Source organism: Oryx dammah, unplaced genomic scaffold, assembly GCF_014754425.2.
Source record: "Oryx dammah isolate SB20612 unplaced genomic scaffold, SCBI_Odam_1.1 HiC_scaffold_25, whole genome shotgun sequence".
Taxonomy (NCBI): Eukaryota; Metazoa; Chordata; class Mammalia; order Artiodactyla; family Bovidae; genus Oryx; species Oryx dammah.
Window position 1 is genome coordinate 28,356,840 of NW_024070209.1, and position 15,262 is coordinate 28,372,101.

A 15,262-nucleotide genomic window follows, 5' to 3' on the forward strand; every position below is an offset into this window, starting at 1 on the left:
AAAACTAAGGTACTGGTGCTCCTGGGCATACACGAAGAACCTCCCAAGGGCATTTTGGCATGGGCCATTTTAAGAGCCTCACATGACAAGTCCTCACCTTTCACAAGCACTGTGTTAAACAGCTGTCCCATCTGAGTACACATGTGAGACAGGTGGCTGGTTCTCCCTCCTGCTTCCCTTACACCCCAAAGAGCAGCATGCTTCTTACCCATCCCGAATCTTCCCACGGTGCACTGGCTTGAGGGAACATGTATGGCACAACAAAGTGAGAGTCTCAATTCCTGTATCCATATGGAAAAGAATGGTGGCTAAATGACTGGGCAAATCAACTAGCTTCTGGTTCTCTGCTTTCATTCAAAGTGAAGGAGAATCTATTCTAGTTATCTGCCAACTGATAGGTTTTTAATGATTACCCATATGATTTTTGACATATAACTCAAAAAGAGTTTGTAAAACTGAGTGACACTGCTATAACAAAACTCCTTACATTCTTTAGTATTTACATATGTGAAAAGGTTTCTGAGCTCAGCTCTTGCATCTATTTTTAAAAATAGAAATAATACTGAAACTTGACCCCTCCTAGCAATGAGTAATATTCCTCTATGGATATATGATCTAATTGGGGTGGGGAAAAAAGCATTTCATCCTCATTAAGAGATACATTTTCAATTAAGCTTTATTTTTTATGCTTCCTTAAGTAGCTATTACTGTGATATTGAATGGTTTGCCTTGGAAACGAACAGAGATCATTCTGTCATTTTTGAGATTGCATCCAAGTACTGCATTTCGGACTCTTTTGTTGACCATGATGGCTACTCCATTTCTTCTAAGGGATTCCTGCCCACAGTAGTAGATATGATGGTCATCTGAGTTAAATTCACCCATTCCAGTCCATTTTAGTTCGCTGATTCCTAGAATGTCAACGTTCACTCTTGCCATTACTTGTTTGACCACTTCCAATTTGCCTTGATTCATGGACCTGACATTCCAGGTTCCTATGCAATATTGCTCTTTATAGCATTGGACCTTGCTTCTATCTCCAGTCCCATCCACAACTGGGTATTGTTTTTGCTTTGGCTACATCCCTTCGTTCTTTCTGGAGTTATTTCTCCATTGATCACCAGTAGCATATTGGGCACCTACCAACCTGGGGAGTTCCTCTTTCAGTATCTTATCATTTTGTCTTTTCATAATGTTCATGGGGTTCTCAAGGCAAGAATACTGAAGTGGTTTGCTGTTCCCTTCTCTAGTGGATCACGTTCTGTCAGACCTCTCCACCATGACCTGCCAGTCTTGGGGGTTTCCACACGGCATGGCTTAGTTTCATTGAGTTAGACAAGGCTGTGGTCCATGTGATCAGATTGACTAGTTTTCTGTGATTTCTGTGTTTCAGTGTGTCTGCCCTCTGATGCCCTCTTGCAACACCTACCGTCTTACTTGGGTTTCTCTTACCTTGGACATGGGGTATTTCTTCACAGCTGCTCCAGCAAAGTGCAGCTGCTGCTCCTTACCTTGCATGAGGGGTATCTCCTCACAGCTGCCCCTCCTGACTTTGAACGTGGAAGTAGCTCCTCTTGGCCCTCCTGCGCCCATGCAGCCACCGCTCCTTGGACGTGGGGTAGCTCCTCTTGGCTGCCACCAAAGAATGCTCAAACTACCGCACAATTGCACTCATCTCACATGCTAGTAAAGTAATGCTCAAAATTCTCTAAGCCAGGATTCAAAAATATATGAACCGTGAACTTCCAGACATTCAAGCTGGTTTTAGAAAAGGCAGAGAAAGCAGAAATCAAATTGCCAACATCCGCTGGATCATCAAAAAAGCAAGAGAGTTCCAGAAAATCATCTATTTCTGCTTTATTGACTATGCCAAAGCCTTTGACTGTGTGGATCACAATAAACTGTGGAAAATTCTGAAAGAGATGGGAATACCAGACCACCTGACCTGCCTCTTGAGAAATCTGTATGCAGGTCAAAAAGCAACAGTTAGAACTGTCCATGGAACAACAGACTGGTTCCAAATAGGAAAAGGAGTATGTCAAGGCTGTATATTGTCACCCTGCTTATTTAACTTATATGCAGAGTACATCATGAGAGACGCTGGGCTGGAAGAAGCACAAGCTGGAATCAAGATTGCCAGGAGAAATATCAGTAACCTCAGATATGCAGATGACACCAACCTTATTGCAGACAGTGAAGAGGAACTAAAAAGCCTCTTGATGGAAGTGAAAGAGGAGAGTGAAAAAGTTGGCTTAAAGCTCAACATTCAGAAAACTAAGATCGTGGCATCTGGTCCCATCCCTTCATGGCAAATAGATGGGGAAACAGTGGAAACAGTGTCAGACTCTATTTTTTGGACTCCAAAATCACTGCAGATGAAATTAAAAGACGCTTACTCCTTGGAAAGAAAGTTATGACCAAGCTAGACAGCATATTGAAAAGCAGAGACATTACTTTGCCAACAAAGGTCCATCTAGTCAAGGCTATGGTTTTTCCAGTGGTCATGTATGGATGTGAGAGTTGGACTGTGAAGAAAGCTGAGCACCGAAGAATTGATGCTTTTGAACTGTGGTGTTGGAGAAGACTCTTGAGAGTCCCTTGGACTGCAAGGAGATCCAACCAGTCCATTCTAAAGGAGATCAGTCCTGGGTGTTCTTTGGAAGGAATGATGCTAAAGCTGAAACTCCAATACTTTGACCACTTCATGTGAAGAGTTGACTCATTGGAAAAGACTCTGATGCTGAGAGGGATTGGGGGCAGGAGGAGAAAGGGATGACAGAGGATGAGATGGCTGGATGGCATCACCAACTCAATGGACATGAGTTTGAGTAAACTCCAGGAGTTGGTGATAGACAGGGAGGCCTGGCGTGCTGCGATTCATGGGGTCGCTAAGAGTCGGACACGACTGAGCGACTGAACTGAACTGAACTGAAGTAGCTATTAAATTTTCTAATAGCATTTGTTTTGATTAATTATGATTAGTTGTCATGGTACAAGTCCAGACAAAATATTCTGTAATATTTAGAATCTATGGTCACAATAACATTTTAAAATAAATTCATTTTTATATACATAGCTTTGTTGGAGAGAAGTATGATTGGGTGAATAAAAGATATTCAATCATAAAAATGTATTAGGATAAAATTCTGTTGGAGAAGTAGAAGGAAACATAAATTCAAGGAGAAAAAAAAGATGAAATTTTTCCAACTGTTAAGGGAGAACTTCATGTATTTTTAAAAAGGATTATGCTGAGTATCCAATCACTATACTATTTCATTTAGAAACATTTTTCAGAGTACTGTAACAGTTTTATCTTTAAATGTCAATATTTGCATACACCAGAAAGTACACCCTATGTAACTATTTAAACTATGGAAAATTTTTGAACATTTGCTCCTAAAAATGTGCAAAGGGGTACAGATTTTCCGGAAAAAAAATGGAGTCCATAAGAAAAATGTTTAGAGAGTGAGGGTCACGGAGCCTAGCTCTTGCTGCAAGGGGATGGCCTTCAGTGAATGCAAAATCAGCACCTTTAAGGATTTCCTAAGTCTCCAAGGACCTGGGGGCACCCTTAAAGTGCTGGGCTGAGGGTGGGGCCTCTCACTGGTGCAAAACTGAGCCAAGGCGCTCCCCCTTCATCCTATCAACACTTTCCTCCGTCTTCGTTATTCTCTCGCTTGTTTTATTTTCAGCTTTTCTCCCAAATCCCATTCTCTCCACTACAGATGGCCTGTCCGGTCAGTGTGAGATCTCTTCGACTTGTTTGTATCCCGCCTCACCGTTCCTTTCTTCCAGAAGCTTTCAGTGGGGCAGTGCCCCCACCTGCTCTCCCTAGACTCGCTGACCGCGGTCTAACACTCTTGTACACGTGCGGCACCCGCTGCTTCCTCCAGTTTTCTCTTGTTCTGGGCGAGTCCTCTCTCCCCAGCTAAGCCATTCGTTTTCTCATCTGTGTCTCCAAGACTCTGTTCTTAGCAGCAAGAGGCCGATATAAAGAATTCAGCGAGATGAAATTCGCACTGGCACGGAGCCTGGCCTGCAGCCAGAACTGGGTACCCAGCTGCGCTCAGCAAATACTTGCTAATCGCGCAGTAGAATTTTCCCTCTGGCCAGTGATTACAGAAATGGGGGCTTCCTAGAGTCCTTGTCCGCCCAGGGAACCAAAGAGAGTTTCCAAACCCCAGGTCTCCTTTCGACAGCTTGCAAAGTAAGAGTGATGGAAAGGCTCTCGCCCTCCCGCCACCGCTGCCGCCGCCGAGTTTGCTCTGGGTGCCGGAGGCCGAACCATGGAGGTGAAGAGTGGCTGGGGGTAGCCGGGAACTATGAGGTCATGCCCGGGTCACGTGACCGCTCCTGCGTCAGTCAACTGTGATACAATTACTAAGCCAGTCTGGGCGTGCGACATTCAAACCAGTTCTCTCTCTCTCCCTCTCTCGCAGGCTCTGGGCCCTTTCACAATAAGGGACCGTCTCAAAAGTGTAGGATCCTGAAGGATTTGGCTCCAAATGTTACAATTTAAAGGGCTGGGCTAGAAAGAAAGGAGGGGAGAGAGAAAAAAAGTCCAAAAGTCCAAGGTAGCGCTTACTGGGGCTGCAGTTTGAAAATTATGCTTAAGGTTCCTTAAAATCTTTTCTGTCAAAGCAACTTGGCATATATGTTAAACGGTCTTTTAAAAATCTTCATATGGCCTCTTAATTCCATTTCTAGTGTGCTTGTACCGGAAGTAATTCAAACTGGGGCAAAGGTTTAGGTATATGAAAGTCACTTTGTTATCGAAATTAACCAACCATATAAGGAAAGTGAATAGATTAGAGTATAAAAAAACAATATAATATTGTTCAGTTGTTTAAAATGATTTCCAAGAATCTTTCATGACATGGAAAAATGTATGAAACAATGACCACAGGGAGTATTTGCGGAGCACTTCCTATGTGCCAGATGTTCTGCTAAATGCTTTCTGTGGATTGATACTTAAACCCTTAGGAGACAGATACCATTATTAGCCCTCTTCTAAAAACTGTAGTCTAGAGAAGGAACCTGCCTAAGGCTGACTAGCTAATAAAGTGGGAAAATTGAGGCTTAGCAGTTACCCAAAGGGCTTACCTAGATAAATGACAGAGGCAGGATTAGAACCCACAAAATCTGAGGCTAGAGTCCAGCCTTTTAACCCCCATGCTCTTAACTGCCTGTCACAGTAATAACTGGCAAGAAATCAGTATGAATACTGCACACACACACACCATCAGGTCAGTCGTGTGTACACACACACAATGTATGAACAGCAAAAGAATGGAAGGACAGACAGCCACATTCTCACAGTGGTATCCTTCAATGGTACAATCACCAGTGATTTAAGCTCTCTCTATACTATTCCAAATCTTTTAATGCAGTGTGTATGTATTATAAATTAATGCAGTGTGTATGTATTAATTTAACAAGTACACAAAATATTATATACAGATTGATTTCACTAAAATGTCATGTTTTAATTGTGGTATCATTTATTATTAATATAATGAAAACTTCAAAGTCATTCATGACAATTACTCTTTGAATAGTTAAATGAACTTTAAAACACATTAGGTGCAATAATTTGCAGGCACTGAAAATGAAAGGTACGGAGATCAAGTGATACCATTATGTGAAAAATCAAGGTACAAAATGGTAGGCGTACTATACACAATTATTTGAAAATATTGTTGTAAAATCTGAAAGAAAAAACAGTATCAAAAGATAACTATCAGGATGGTAAAATTATGTGTGATTTTTAAAACTTTTTTGAACTTCTATAGTATCTTCTGTTTCTTCTATACTAATAAAAATATTTTTATTATTTTAATATTTTATTTTATTATTTTATAAACACTTATAATACAATATTTTATTGTGTTAAGGTTCCGTATCAAAATTAGCACAGAGCACATGGGAATCTTTTTTACCTTTCCAGAATGCTTTCTGTTTTATCTCACTTCATTGCCAGAACACCCCAATGAGACTAGGCTCTTTCTCATTTTACCTATGGAAAAGTTAAGGCATTAAGATGGCAAATGAGTTACTTGGAGTAAACTAGTAAATGCACGGCAACCCTGGGACCGGAGCCTATAACCCCAGAACTCTGGCCTATAAACCACACCAGTTTCCTGATGCAAAGTCTGATGGTGCTGCCTGGAGAATAAAAACAATGATTAAGACCCCCAACTCTGAGATCTAAGTGTAGATTCTCTCCAGTGAGCAAGCGCCTGGGGGCAGGGAACATGCTCTATTTCTCCTCTCTGTCTTCAGAATGGGAATGTCTAAGGCCTAAGGCTTTCCCCCAACACTCCAAACTCCTCCACCCCCAACACACACAGCCATCCATGTCCCCCAAAACAGGCTCCCTGGGAACATGCCTTGGTCTTGAATGGAGAGAGAGGCCAATAATGTGTAGTTTATCCTCCCCCACACTGTCTGGTGTACAGTCTCAGCGAGAGTCCCCAGAGGAGGAGGATCAGGGGCCCCATAGGCCAGCATTTGTCAAAGGTTAGTTGCAAACTAGACAGGCACCAGACAAGCAAGCCTGGAAAGAGCATCAGGACATGCAGGTTGCCAACAGGCACAGTAAAGGATACTCAACATCACTAATTATTAGAGAAATGCAAATCAAAACTATAATGAGGTACCCCCTCACTGGTCAAAATGGCCATTATTAAAAAGTCTGCAAATAACAAATGCTGGAGCAGGTGTGGAAAAAAGGGGAACCTTCCTCCTATACTGTTGGTGGGAATATAAATTGGAGCAGCCAATATGGAAAACAGTATGGAGGTTCCTTCAAGCTAAAAATAGAGCTACCATATGATCTAGCAATCCCACTGCTGTGCATATATATGGAAGACCAAAAACTCTAATTCAAAAAGATACATATACCCAGTGTTCAGAGCAGCACTCTTCACATTAGCCAAGATGTGAAAGCAACCTAAATGTCCATCAACAGAAGAATGGATAAAGATGATACGGCATATATATATAACATATACAATTGAATATTACTCAGCCATAAAAAAGAATGAAATAAGTCCATGTGCAGCAACATGGATGAACCTAGAGATGATCATTCTGAGGCAAAGTAAGTCAGACAAAGACAAATATCATATGATATTGTTTATATGTGGAACCTAAAAAAAAAGATACAAATGAACTTATTTATAAAACAGAAATAGACTCACAGACAAAGAAAACAAACTTACGTTACCAAATGAGAAACAGGTAGGGAAGGGGGGCACAAATTATGAGTTTGGTATTAGCAGATACACAAAACTATACATAAAATATATAAACAAGAACCTACTGTATAGCCCTGGGAATTATATTCAATATCTTATAACTAGCCTATAAATGGAAAATAATGTGAAAAAGAAAAATACATATACAGATATATATTTTTCTTTTATATACAAATAAATAAATATAATCACTTTACTATATATCTGAAACTAACAACACTGTAAATCAACTATACTTCAATCAAAAAAAAAAAAAAGAGAGAGAGAGATCAGAAGAGCTCAAGTCTCAGAGACAGTGGGCCAAGCCAGCAGTAGGGAACTGGAGGGGCTGAGGAACCCCAGGGAATCAGGTCCTGGTCCCTCATGTAACAGAAGGAGATGTGACTTACCAGGGTCACAGCCAGACTGAGCAGGAGTAAGCCCAATCCAAAGCACAAAGGAATTAGTCAGAGACCAGGCCACAACTCCACAGAGCCAGGCTTCATTAATTCATTCAAGATATATCCAGTGCCATTCCCACTGATCAGATCTTCCTATTGTCATGGGTCCAGAGCCAGTACCCTGTCCGCAGTCCCCTCTCCTTTGGGGATCAGGTGACCCCTATGACTCAAGGTGAGGAAAATGTGGATGTCACAGGCAAGGCGGCAATCACTCCTCCAGAGAAACAAATTCAAACTCCACAGCACAGAAAACAAACCAATGGCCTGAGCCCAGTGGTGTGACAAGTCCAGGACCCAGTGGGGAAAGCTTCCAGAAGGCAGGAGGAGTCAGACAGACATATGACTCAAGTGGTCCAGCAGGATGCATGTGCTCTAAAGAGCTAAAAGAAAACCAAAGGATTTCCATGGGCAAGGTAATGGCACAAAAAGTTAAGAGGGGGATGAAAGCCTAGATTTACCAATCGTGATGTCAGGGGAGGGTCCCTAGTCAGAAGAATGGGAGGCGGAAGTGCTTGGATAGGGTGATTTCCGTAAACAGTACATTTAAGCGTTTGTCCCCAAACTGGAACAGAAAGCATGGAACACCTGAATGTGAGCAGTTCCTGCTACTGAAGACAAAGGGGAAGGTAATGATACTTTCTGTAAAGAAAAGGGAAATGGCTGGCCCCAAGTCCTATTTACAAAGAGGCTTTGGGGGAAAAAAAATCTTGCCTATAAAGAGACCTGTCCATTGGTCTGAGCTGATGATAACTTTGTTTTCCTATTTCCATGGGGTCTGTGGGATTTCTTTTGAGTAAAGAGGTGCAAGGGCTGTGCTGGGGATCTAACAGAGAAGCAGGGAGTTGGTAAAATGAAATGTCCATTCCACACTTGCAAACCCTCAGTGGCTTCCCATTGTATTTAGAATAAATTCAGATTCTGTAAGTGTCACATGGCATCTGGCCCTGCCCCTTCTCTCTCACCTTCACTCACTCAGTGAAGCCCCACTGACCTCCTCTCTGCTCCTCAACCCAACAGAGCTGTCTCTGCCTGGTGCCTTACACTATGGGTCCCTCAGCTCAGAACATCCATCCTTTCTGCCGCCTTCCCCTCACCCTGCTGGATGCACGGCTGCCTCCTCCTGTTTCCCTCTGCTCCCTACCTAAGCATAAACTTTTACTTCTCCATAGTACTTAGATCAACCCAAGTCACCTGTTGTCTGCCTGCTCAGCTTGGCCAGTATCTCCACCACCCCCAGCCCTGACCCCTCCCACTTGTGTCCCACCCTCCTCCACAGCAGGTTCCTCTGTAAAACCTGGGGCTTAACTGCCCTGCTCACTAAACGGGATGTGGTACCTGGCAGAGCGCCTGACATTGGGAAACAGCCAATACATATTTGTGGAATGAATGAACGAAAAAGAGATCTGCTGCTCAGAATGTAACTGAGTGAACACTCAGAGCTCAAATTCCAAAGGAGAAAAGATGAGAATCTTCACACGCTCCCTATTGCTTCCCTCCTTTCAACTGAGCCCAATGCAGCTTGCTTCCACTTCCTCCTCTTCTCCCTCCCACCGTGGCTTCTTTCTTTTACGGAGGTTCACGAGCACCTATTCTGGCTAGGTGCTGTGTGATAAGCCCACCTTCCCACCCACTCTGCTCCCCAACATGTCCCCAGTGCCCTGACCTCACCCAGGGCCCCAGTCTAACCCTAGGCCCCTCAAGTCACATCCCTTATACACTCACCCCCACCCTTGGTTCATCTTCTCTGTGGACCTTCATTGGACCTCTGTGTTCTGAGGACGGACACCCTGGGAGAGAGAAATGAAGGATTCTCCAAGGAACCAGCTATAGGCATGTATTTGCTAACATATTTGTCCTCTTGAGAGTCAAAGTTTTGAAGTTCCTATAAACTTAAGTTTTTCATAAAAATGAATGACAACAACCTGGTCTTATCAGGTTTTTGACTTGTAGTCCCAAGAGTCTTATTAGCTGACTATGACCCAGGACTACTTTCTTCCTTCCTTTGAGCCTCAGATTCAAATGAACACTTGGTTTTTGAGATCCCTTCAAGTTCTAGATCTTGTGTAATCTTTGGCACATGAATCCACTCAGGCTTGGTAGCAGCCAGGATGAGTCAAACATCACCCTCTATGGGCTCATTTCCCAGTGACAAAAAAAAAAAAAAAAAATGTGCTCGATTCCATCACTCCAAGCGTGTACAGGAGTGGGTGGTGAGCTGGGCTAATGTCTGCCAAGACTCTCTCTGAACTGGGGATCCATTTTGCTGCGTCTGCAAAGAGAAAGCAGTAGTTTGCCTTATAGTGAAAGGGGTCTCATACTGCAGGAAAAGACCATGAGGTGAGCTGTGAGGTTGTGCAGGAAAGCTGGGCTGCTGTGACAAAGTGAGGGTTTATCATGCTTTAGAACAGAGCTTAAAGGGGATGGGAAGAGCAGAGCTTAGGAAGGTGGGGGTGGCAGGAGAGAGTCAGTCCTTCCTAGTGCTGTCAATGGGCTTCCCAGGTGGCGCTAGTGGTAAAGAACCCGCCTGCCAATGCAGGAGACATAAGAGATGCGGGTTTGATCCCTGGGTCAGGATGATCCCCTGGAGGAAGGCATAGCGACCCACTCCAGTATTCTTGCCTAGAGAATCCCATGGACAGAGGAGCCTGATGGGCTACAGTCCACGGGGGCGCAAAGAGTCGGACATGAATAAAGTGACTGAGCACGCACAGTGTTGTCAGTGAACAGGCATCATGTCAGAGTAATGGGCCGGGAGGGAATGGACAGGATGCAGAGAAGAGAGGAAGGGAGTAAGACTTGAGCATCTCCCTGGGGAGTCCAGTGAAGGGCTGCACTGTCTCTCCAGATGTGTGGGGGTTGGGGTTGGCCCAGTATAGGTCTGCTGATCCCTTCGGGAGTTTCTGGAACCCTAGAGACAGAGAAGAAGCCCTGCAGAATTCTGAAATGCTAGCATGTGTGCAGAGCTCCCTGTCCATTTCCAGCTCTCCAGGCAGCTCAGGCTCCGAATGAAATCCACACTCTCCATCCACCAAGTTATCCTGGCCTTCCTGGGGCAGCAGGCCTCAGTAAGGGGCAGGGCCTGGCTACCTGATGTTCAGCTCCCCCTAGTTCTCCCAGAGCAGGGAGTGAGCCTGCAGAACAGCCTCGGCTGGAGCACAGCCTGGGACTGCGTCAGCAGCAAACAGCTTCCCTTGCACCTCGGCAGGAAGTGTTAATGAGGAGAGCAGTGAGGAAGGGTTGTGCTTGCCTGCGGTTGTAACAGTTTGCTCCTTCTGGCTCACAGGCACTGAGGAACTTGTACATGGAACACGCCTTCTTGAGGGTAAGATGGTTAACACTAATAATGTGTGTCAGTTTGTAGCAGGTATGGAACAAAGTGCCCAGTGCAAACATTTCTAAAGCAAAGATCTGGACAACAGTGCAGCTGTCGGAAAGGATAGGATGTTGACCAGCAACCTATCCCCGCAGGTCGAGGGTAGGCCTGGGGGCTACAGAAAGGCGCCCCTTCAAGGCGGTGGACTTAGCTCAACCACAGCCCCCTACCTCCACACCCAGGTCCAAAGCAAGCCCCTCCCCCCGTTTGTTTCCCAGGGAGGGAAGGGACGCAATAAAACCCAGATTTGTCCAGGAGGAACCAACTCTGACTGAAGTGAGTCCTGATTGAGTTCACACTCCACGCATCTGCAGCCCTCCCTGCCAGGAGTGGGAGAGAGGGATTCTCTTATCAAACACCATCCCTGTGTTACAGGGTGGGCAACCTTTGCCTGGCCCTCACCTCATCTAAGCATCCCTTTCTATGGCACAATCCATTGTTGAAGAAGAGACAGATGCTGGAAGCCCCCATCCAGAAACCAGCGCCAGGCCAGGGCAGAAGACTGTAACAAGCATAAATGTTTGTTCAGACCCTACAACGTTGTACCCCCAGTGTCAGCATTAAAACAAGAGGGCAGCAGGGACCAGACAAAGATGAAGACATAGTTCTGCCCACAAAGAGCTGTGTTGGAAAAGATGGTGGGCCAAGCAGACAAAGCTACTGACCGGAAATAAAGGCAATGAGGGGGAAGAGCTCATCAACCGGGTCTGTGGTTCCTGGCAACCAGGGACTGGGAGGGCAGGCTTGGTCCACCACCGGTTTTTGTTTTGTGGAGGGGACATTATGATGGTATAGACTGGAACACACAGGTTGAGAGGCTGAGAAGGAGGCTGGGGAGAGAGAGATAGTATCAGGCAGTTCTGGAAGTGACATTTTGGAAAACAGAGAGATATTGAAGTGAGACTGGGAGAAATTTTGTAAAGCTCTCAACTTTCCCCCAAACTTTTCATTACAACGAATTTGCAGAGGAGATGAATTCATGTCAATCTGGGGGACATGGATGATCGTTGGGGCCCCAATAATGGATTGAGACCAACTCAGAGGGTCAGAACTGGGGTTGGCCAGGGGATCAGACACTCCTGGGTTATAGAGCTTGAAGTGGGGTTAGAGTCTCCAGAAGGGGAGGTGGCAGGGGGCTCAGGCAGCTGGGAACGGAATGCTTTCTTTGCTGGGCCAGGAATGATGGCTGGGAGAGAAGGGGGTGGGCTGGGGAGTTGTCCAATGGGACTTGTCAGATGGTGTGAAACTGTGATGGAAAGTCTCAAGCTCTGGACAAGTGAAAGGATTTATTGGGATGGAAGGAAGGGAGCTGAGAGTGGGTAGGACACAGGTCACTGACTCTGACCTCTTCCAGCCTGTGTATCAAAGAATTTAACCTACCTCACCAAAAAGATGGGGAGATTATTTGTCATCTCTCACCTGGGCTGATGAACAGTTTCTGACGGGGCCCCTGCCTGCGGTCTCTCCCTTTCTCCAATGTGTCCTCCAAATACTATGGCGCTAGAAGAATCTTTTGAAAGTCCAGCTCTCTGGGATTTCCCTGGCAGACCAGTGGTTAAGACCCTTCCAATGCAGGGGGTGTGGATTTGATGCCTGGTAAGGGAACTAAGACCCCGCATGTCATGCAGCTCGGTCAAATATTTAAAATAAATAAAGTCCTTCAATGACCCCTCATCACCTACACCCTGCCTCCCCTACCTGAATTCATCTAATTCCTGAGCAGGGCACACAGCACCATGTAATTAGGCCTCGTCCGTCTTTTCAGCCTCATCCATGTCACTTCCTGTCACTCCCACACTCCATCACACTGAACTACACACAGGTCCTCAAACACAACTTGCTTTTACACATCTCAGGGACTTTCCAAATGCTCTCCCCACCCCCCACTCCCACCTTTACCTGAAGTTTTTCCCCAGTTCAACCGCCAACACCCCAGAGCCTCCTGTGTCCCTTTCCTTCCACCTACTATTGTATTTCCACAGCATGCTGTATACAGCACTTCTGCATTGCTCCATCACCAAGTTATCATTTGTGAATGTGTCTGTAACTAGTGAAAGAACAGGGCCAGATGGTATTCTTTGCCGCTGAGCAGCACAGTGCCTAGCTCATTCCTGGCATTCAGAAAATTTTCAATGAATGACTGAGCTTGCAATTCAAAAGGGCCCACAAAGATGACATCTTTTAAGGAGTCTGTCCAGCTAACAAAGACACCCTTTTCTCATAGAACTGACCCCAGACACCAACTGGACTGGAGTTGGACATCTGATCTGAGCTGGGCCAAATGGACTCCTTCTCAGAAAAGAGGAACTGACTCTAAGAAAAGCAAATTTGCTTCTGAAACTACATGTAGTGCATTCATGCTTACTTGCTCAGTCGTGTCTGACTTTTTGTGACCCCATGGATCCCTCCAGACTCCTCTGTCCATGGAGGTGCTCCAGGCAAGTATACTGGAGCGGGTTGCCATGCCCTTCTGCAGGGGATCTTCCTGACCCAGAGATCAAACCTGCATCTCCTGCATTGCAGGCAGATTCTTTACCACCGAGCCCCCAGGGAAGCCCACAACATGCAGACTCTGGGATATAAAGTGTATGGGGAATGCAAACTCTACCATCTAAAATGGACAGTAAACCATCATTCTTTAAAAAAGGAGAATGAAGTAACCATCTAGAGGACTTCATTAAGCTTTCTGATACTCAGTTCTAGCCCTCCCCTGAGACTATGACAGATGCCTGTCCCAAGCTTCTGTGAGGTGACCCTCTTTATGGATAGCCTGCCTCCTATTCTGTTTTTGAGTTTCATGGGATTTCTGTTACTTATAAATTCCTGACCACACAAGCCAAGCTTTGCCCTTGGTAGAATTTCTTGAGGGTTCTTTTCTTCAAAACACTTCTATCTTAATACAAAAATCATACTCAGGCATAAATTAGACTTTAAGTCACCATACACAGGCAGAACCAGCTGCATAATTTATGGGGCCTAATGTAAAATGAAACTGTGGGATCCTTTGTTCAAAAGTACAGTTAGGGCTTCCCTGGTGGTCCAGTGGTTAAGAATCCACCTTGCAAGGCAGGAGACATGGGTTCGATCCCTGGTCTGGGAAGATCTCACATGCCATGGGGCAACTAAGCTCACATGCTACAGCCACTGAGCCTGTGTGCTTGAGCCTGTGCCCTTCAACTACTGAAGCCCGCGTACTACAACTAGGAAGCAGCCCTCAAATGCAGCCACAAAGATATACCGCAGACAAAAAATAAATTTAAAACATTTTTTAAAATTTTAAATTACAGTTGAATGAGTGAAAGTCGCTCAGTTGTGTCTGACTCTTGGCAACTCCATGGGCTATATATAGTCCATGGAATTCTCCATGCCAGAATACTGGAATGGGTAGCCTTTCCCTTCTCCAGGGAATCTTCCCAATCCAGGGATCAAACCCAGGTCTCCCGCATTGCTAGCGGATTCTTTACCAGCTGAACCACAAGGGAAGCCCAAGAATACTGGAGTGGGTAGCCTATCCGTTCTCCAGCGGATCTTCCTGATACAGAAATTGAACCAGGGTCTCCTGCATTGCAGGCAGATTTTTTACCAACTGAACTATCAGAGAAGCCCAAAGTACAGTTAAAGGCACAGAAATACTTATAAAGCTTTTTATTTATTTCTCCAGTCTCTCTTTCAGCTTGTCATGGTGTTTATTTGCTATTTAATGTCTGGGTAAACAAAAATTACAATATAAAATCCTTAGCATGAATCATTTATCTTTATATTGTGCAATGCCCATATGGAGAATCACCAAAATGACCGTATTTCTTGGCTTGTCCCAGAAGATGCATCCAACTGGCAACAAGAGATGAGCCCAAGCTCCCCCGTGCACTGATTTGTCTAATGGAGGACTCCATCAAGCACAGGGCACTTTACAAGGCAAGAACAGACCCTCATAAGCTTCTGGAAGTCCCACCCTGAGACTCAGGCCCAGCAACCCTAACAAATGTTATGCCCTCCTTCCCACCAGTCCCCAGATCTATGTGTTCTGCCAAGTGTCAGGGAAGTCAAGCCACACATCTCCCATGCCAATAAGCTGGCTGATCCAGTTCACAGTAGGCAGGTGTATCCCAGGGTCATTACCTCCACACTGAGATGTGCTCATTATCTGGTGGGTAAGAAACCCATGCTCACCAAGTTCCCTGCTGGATGTG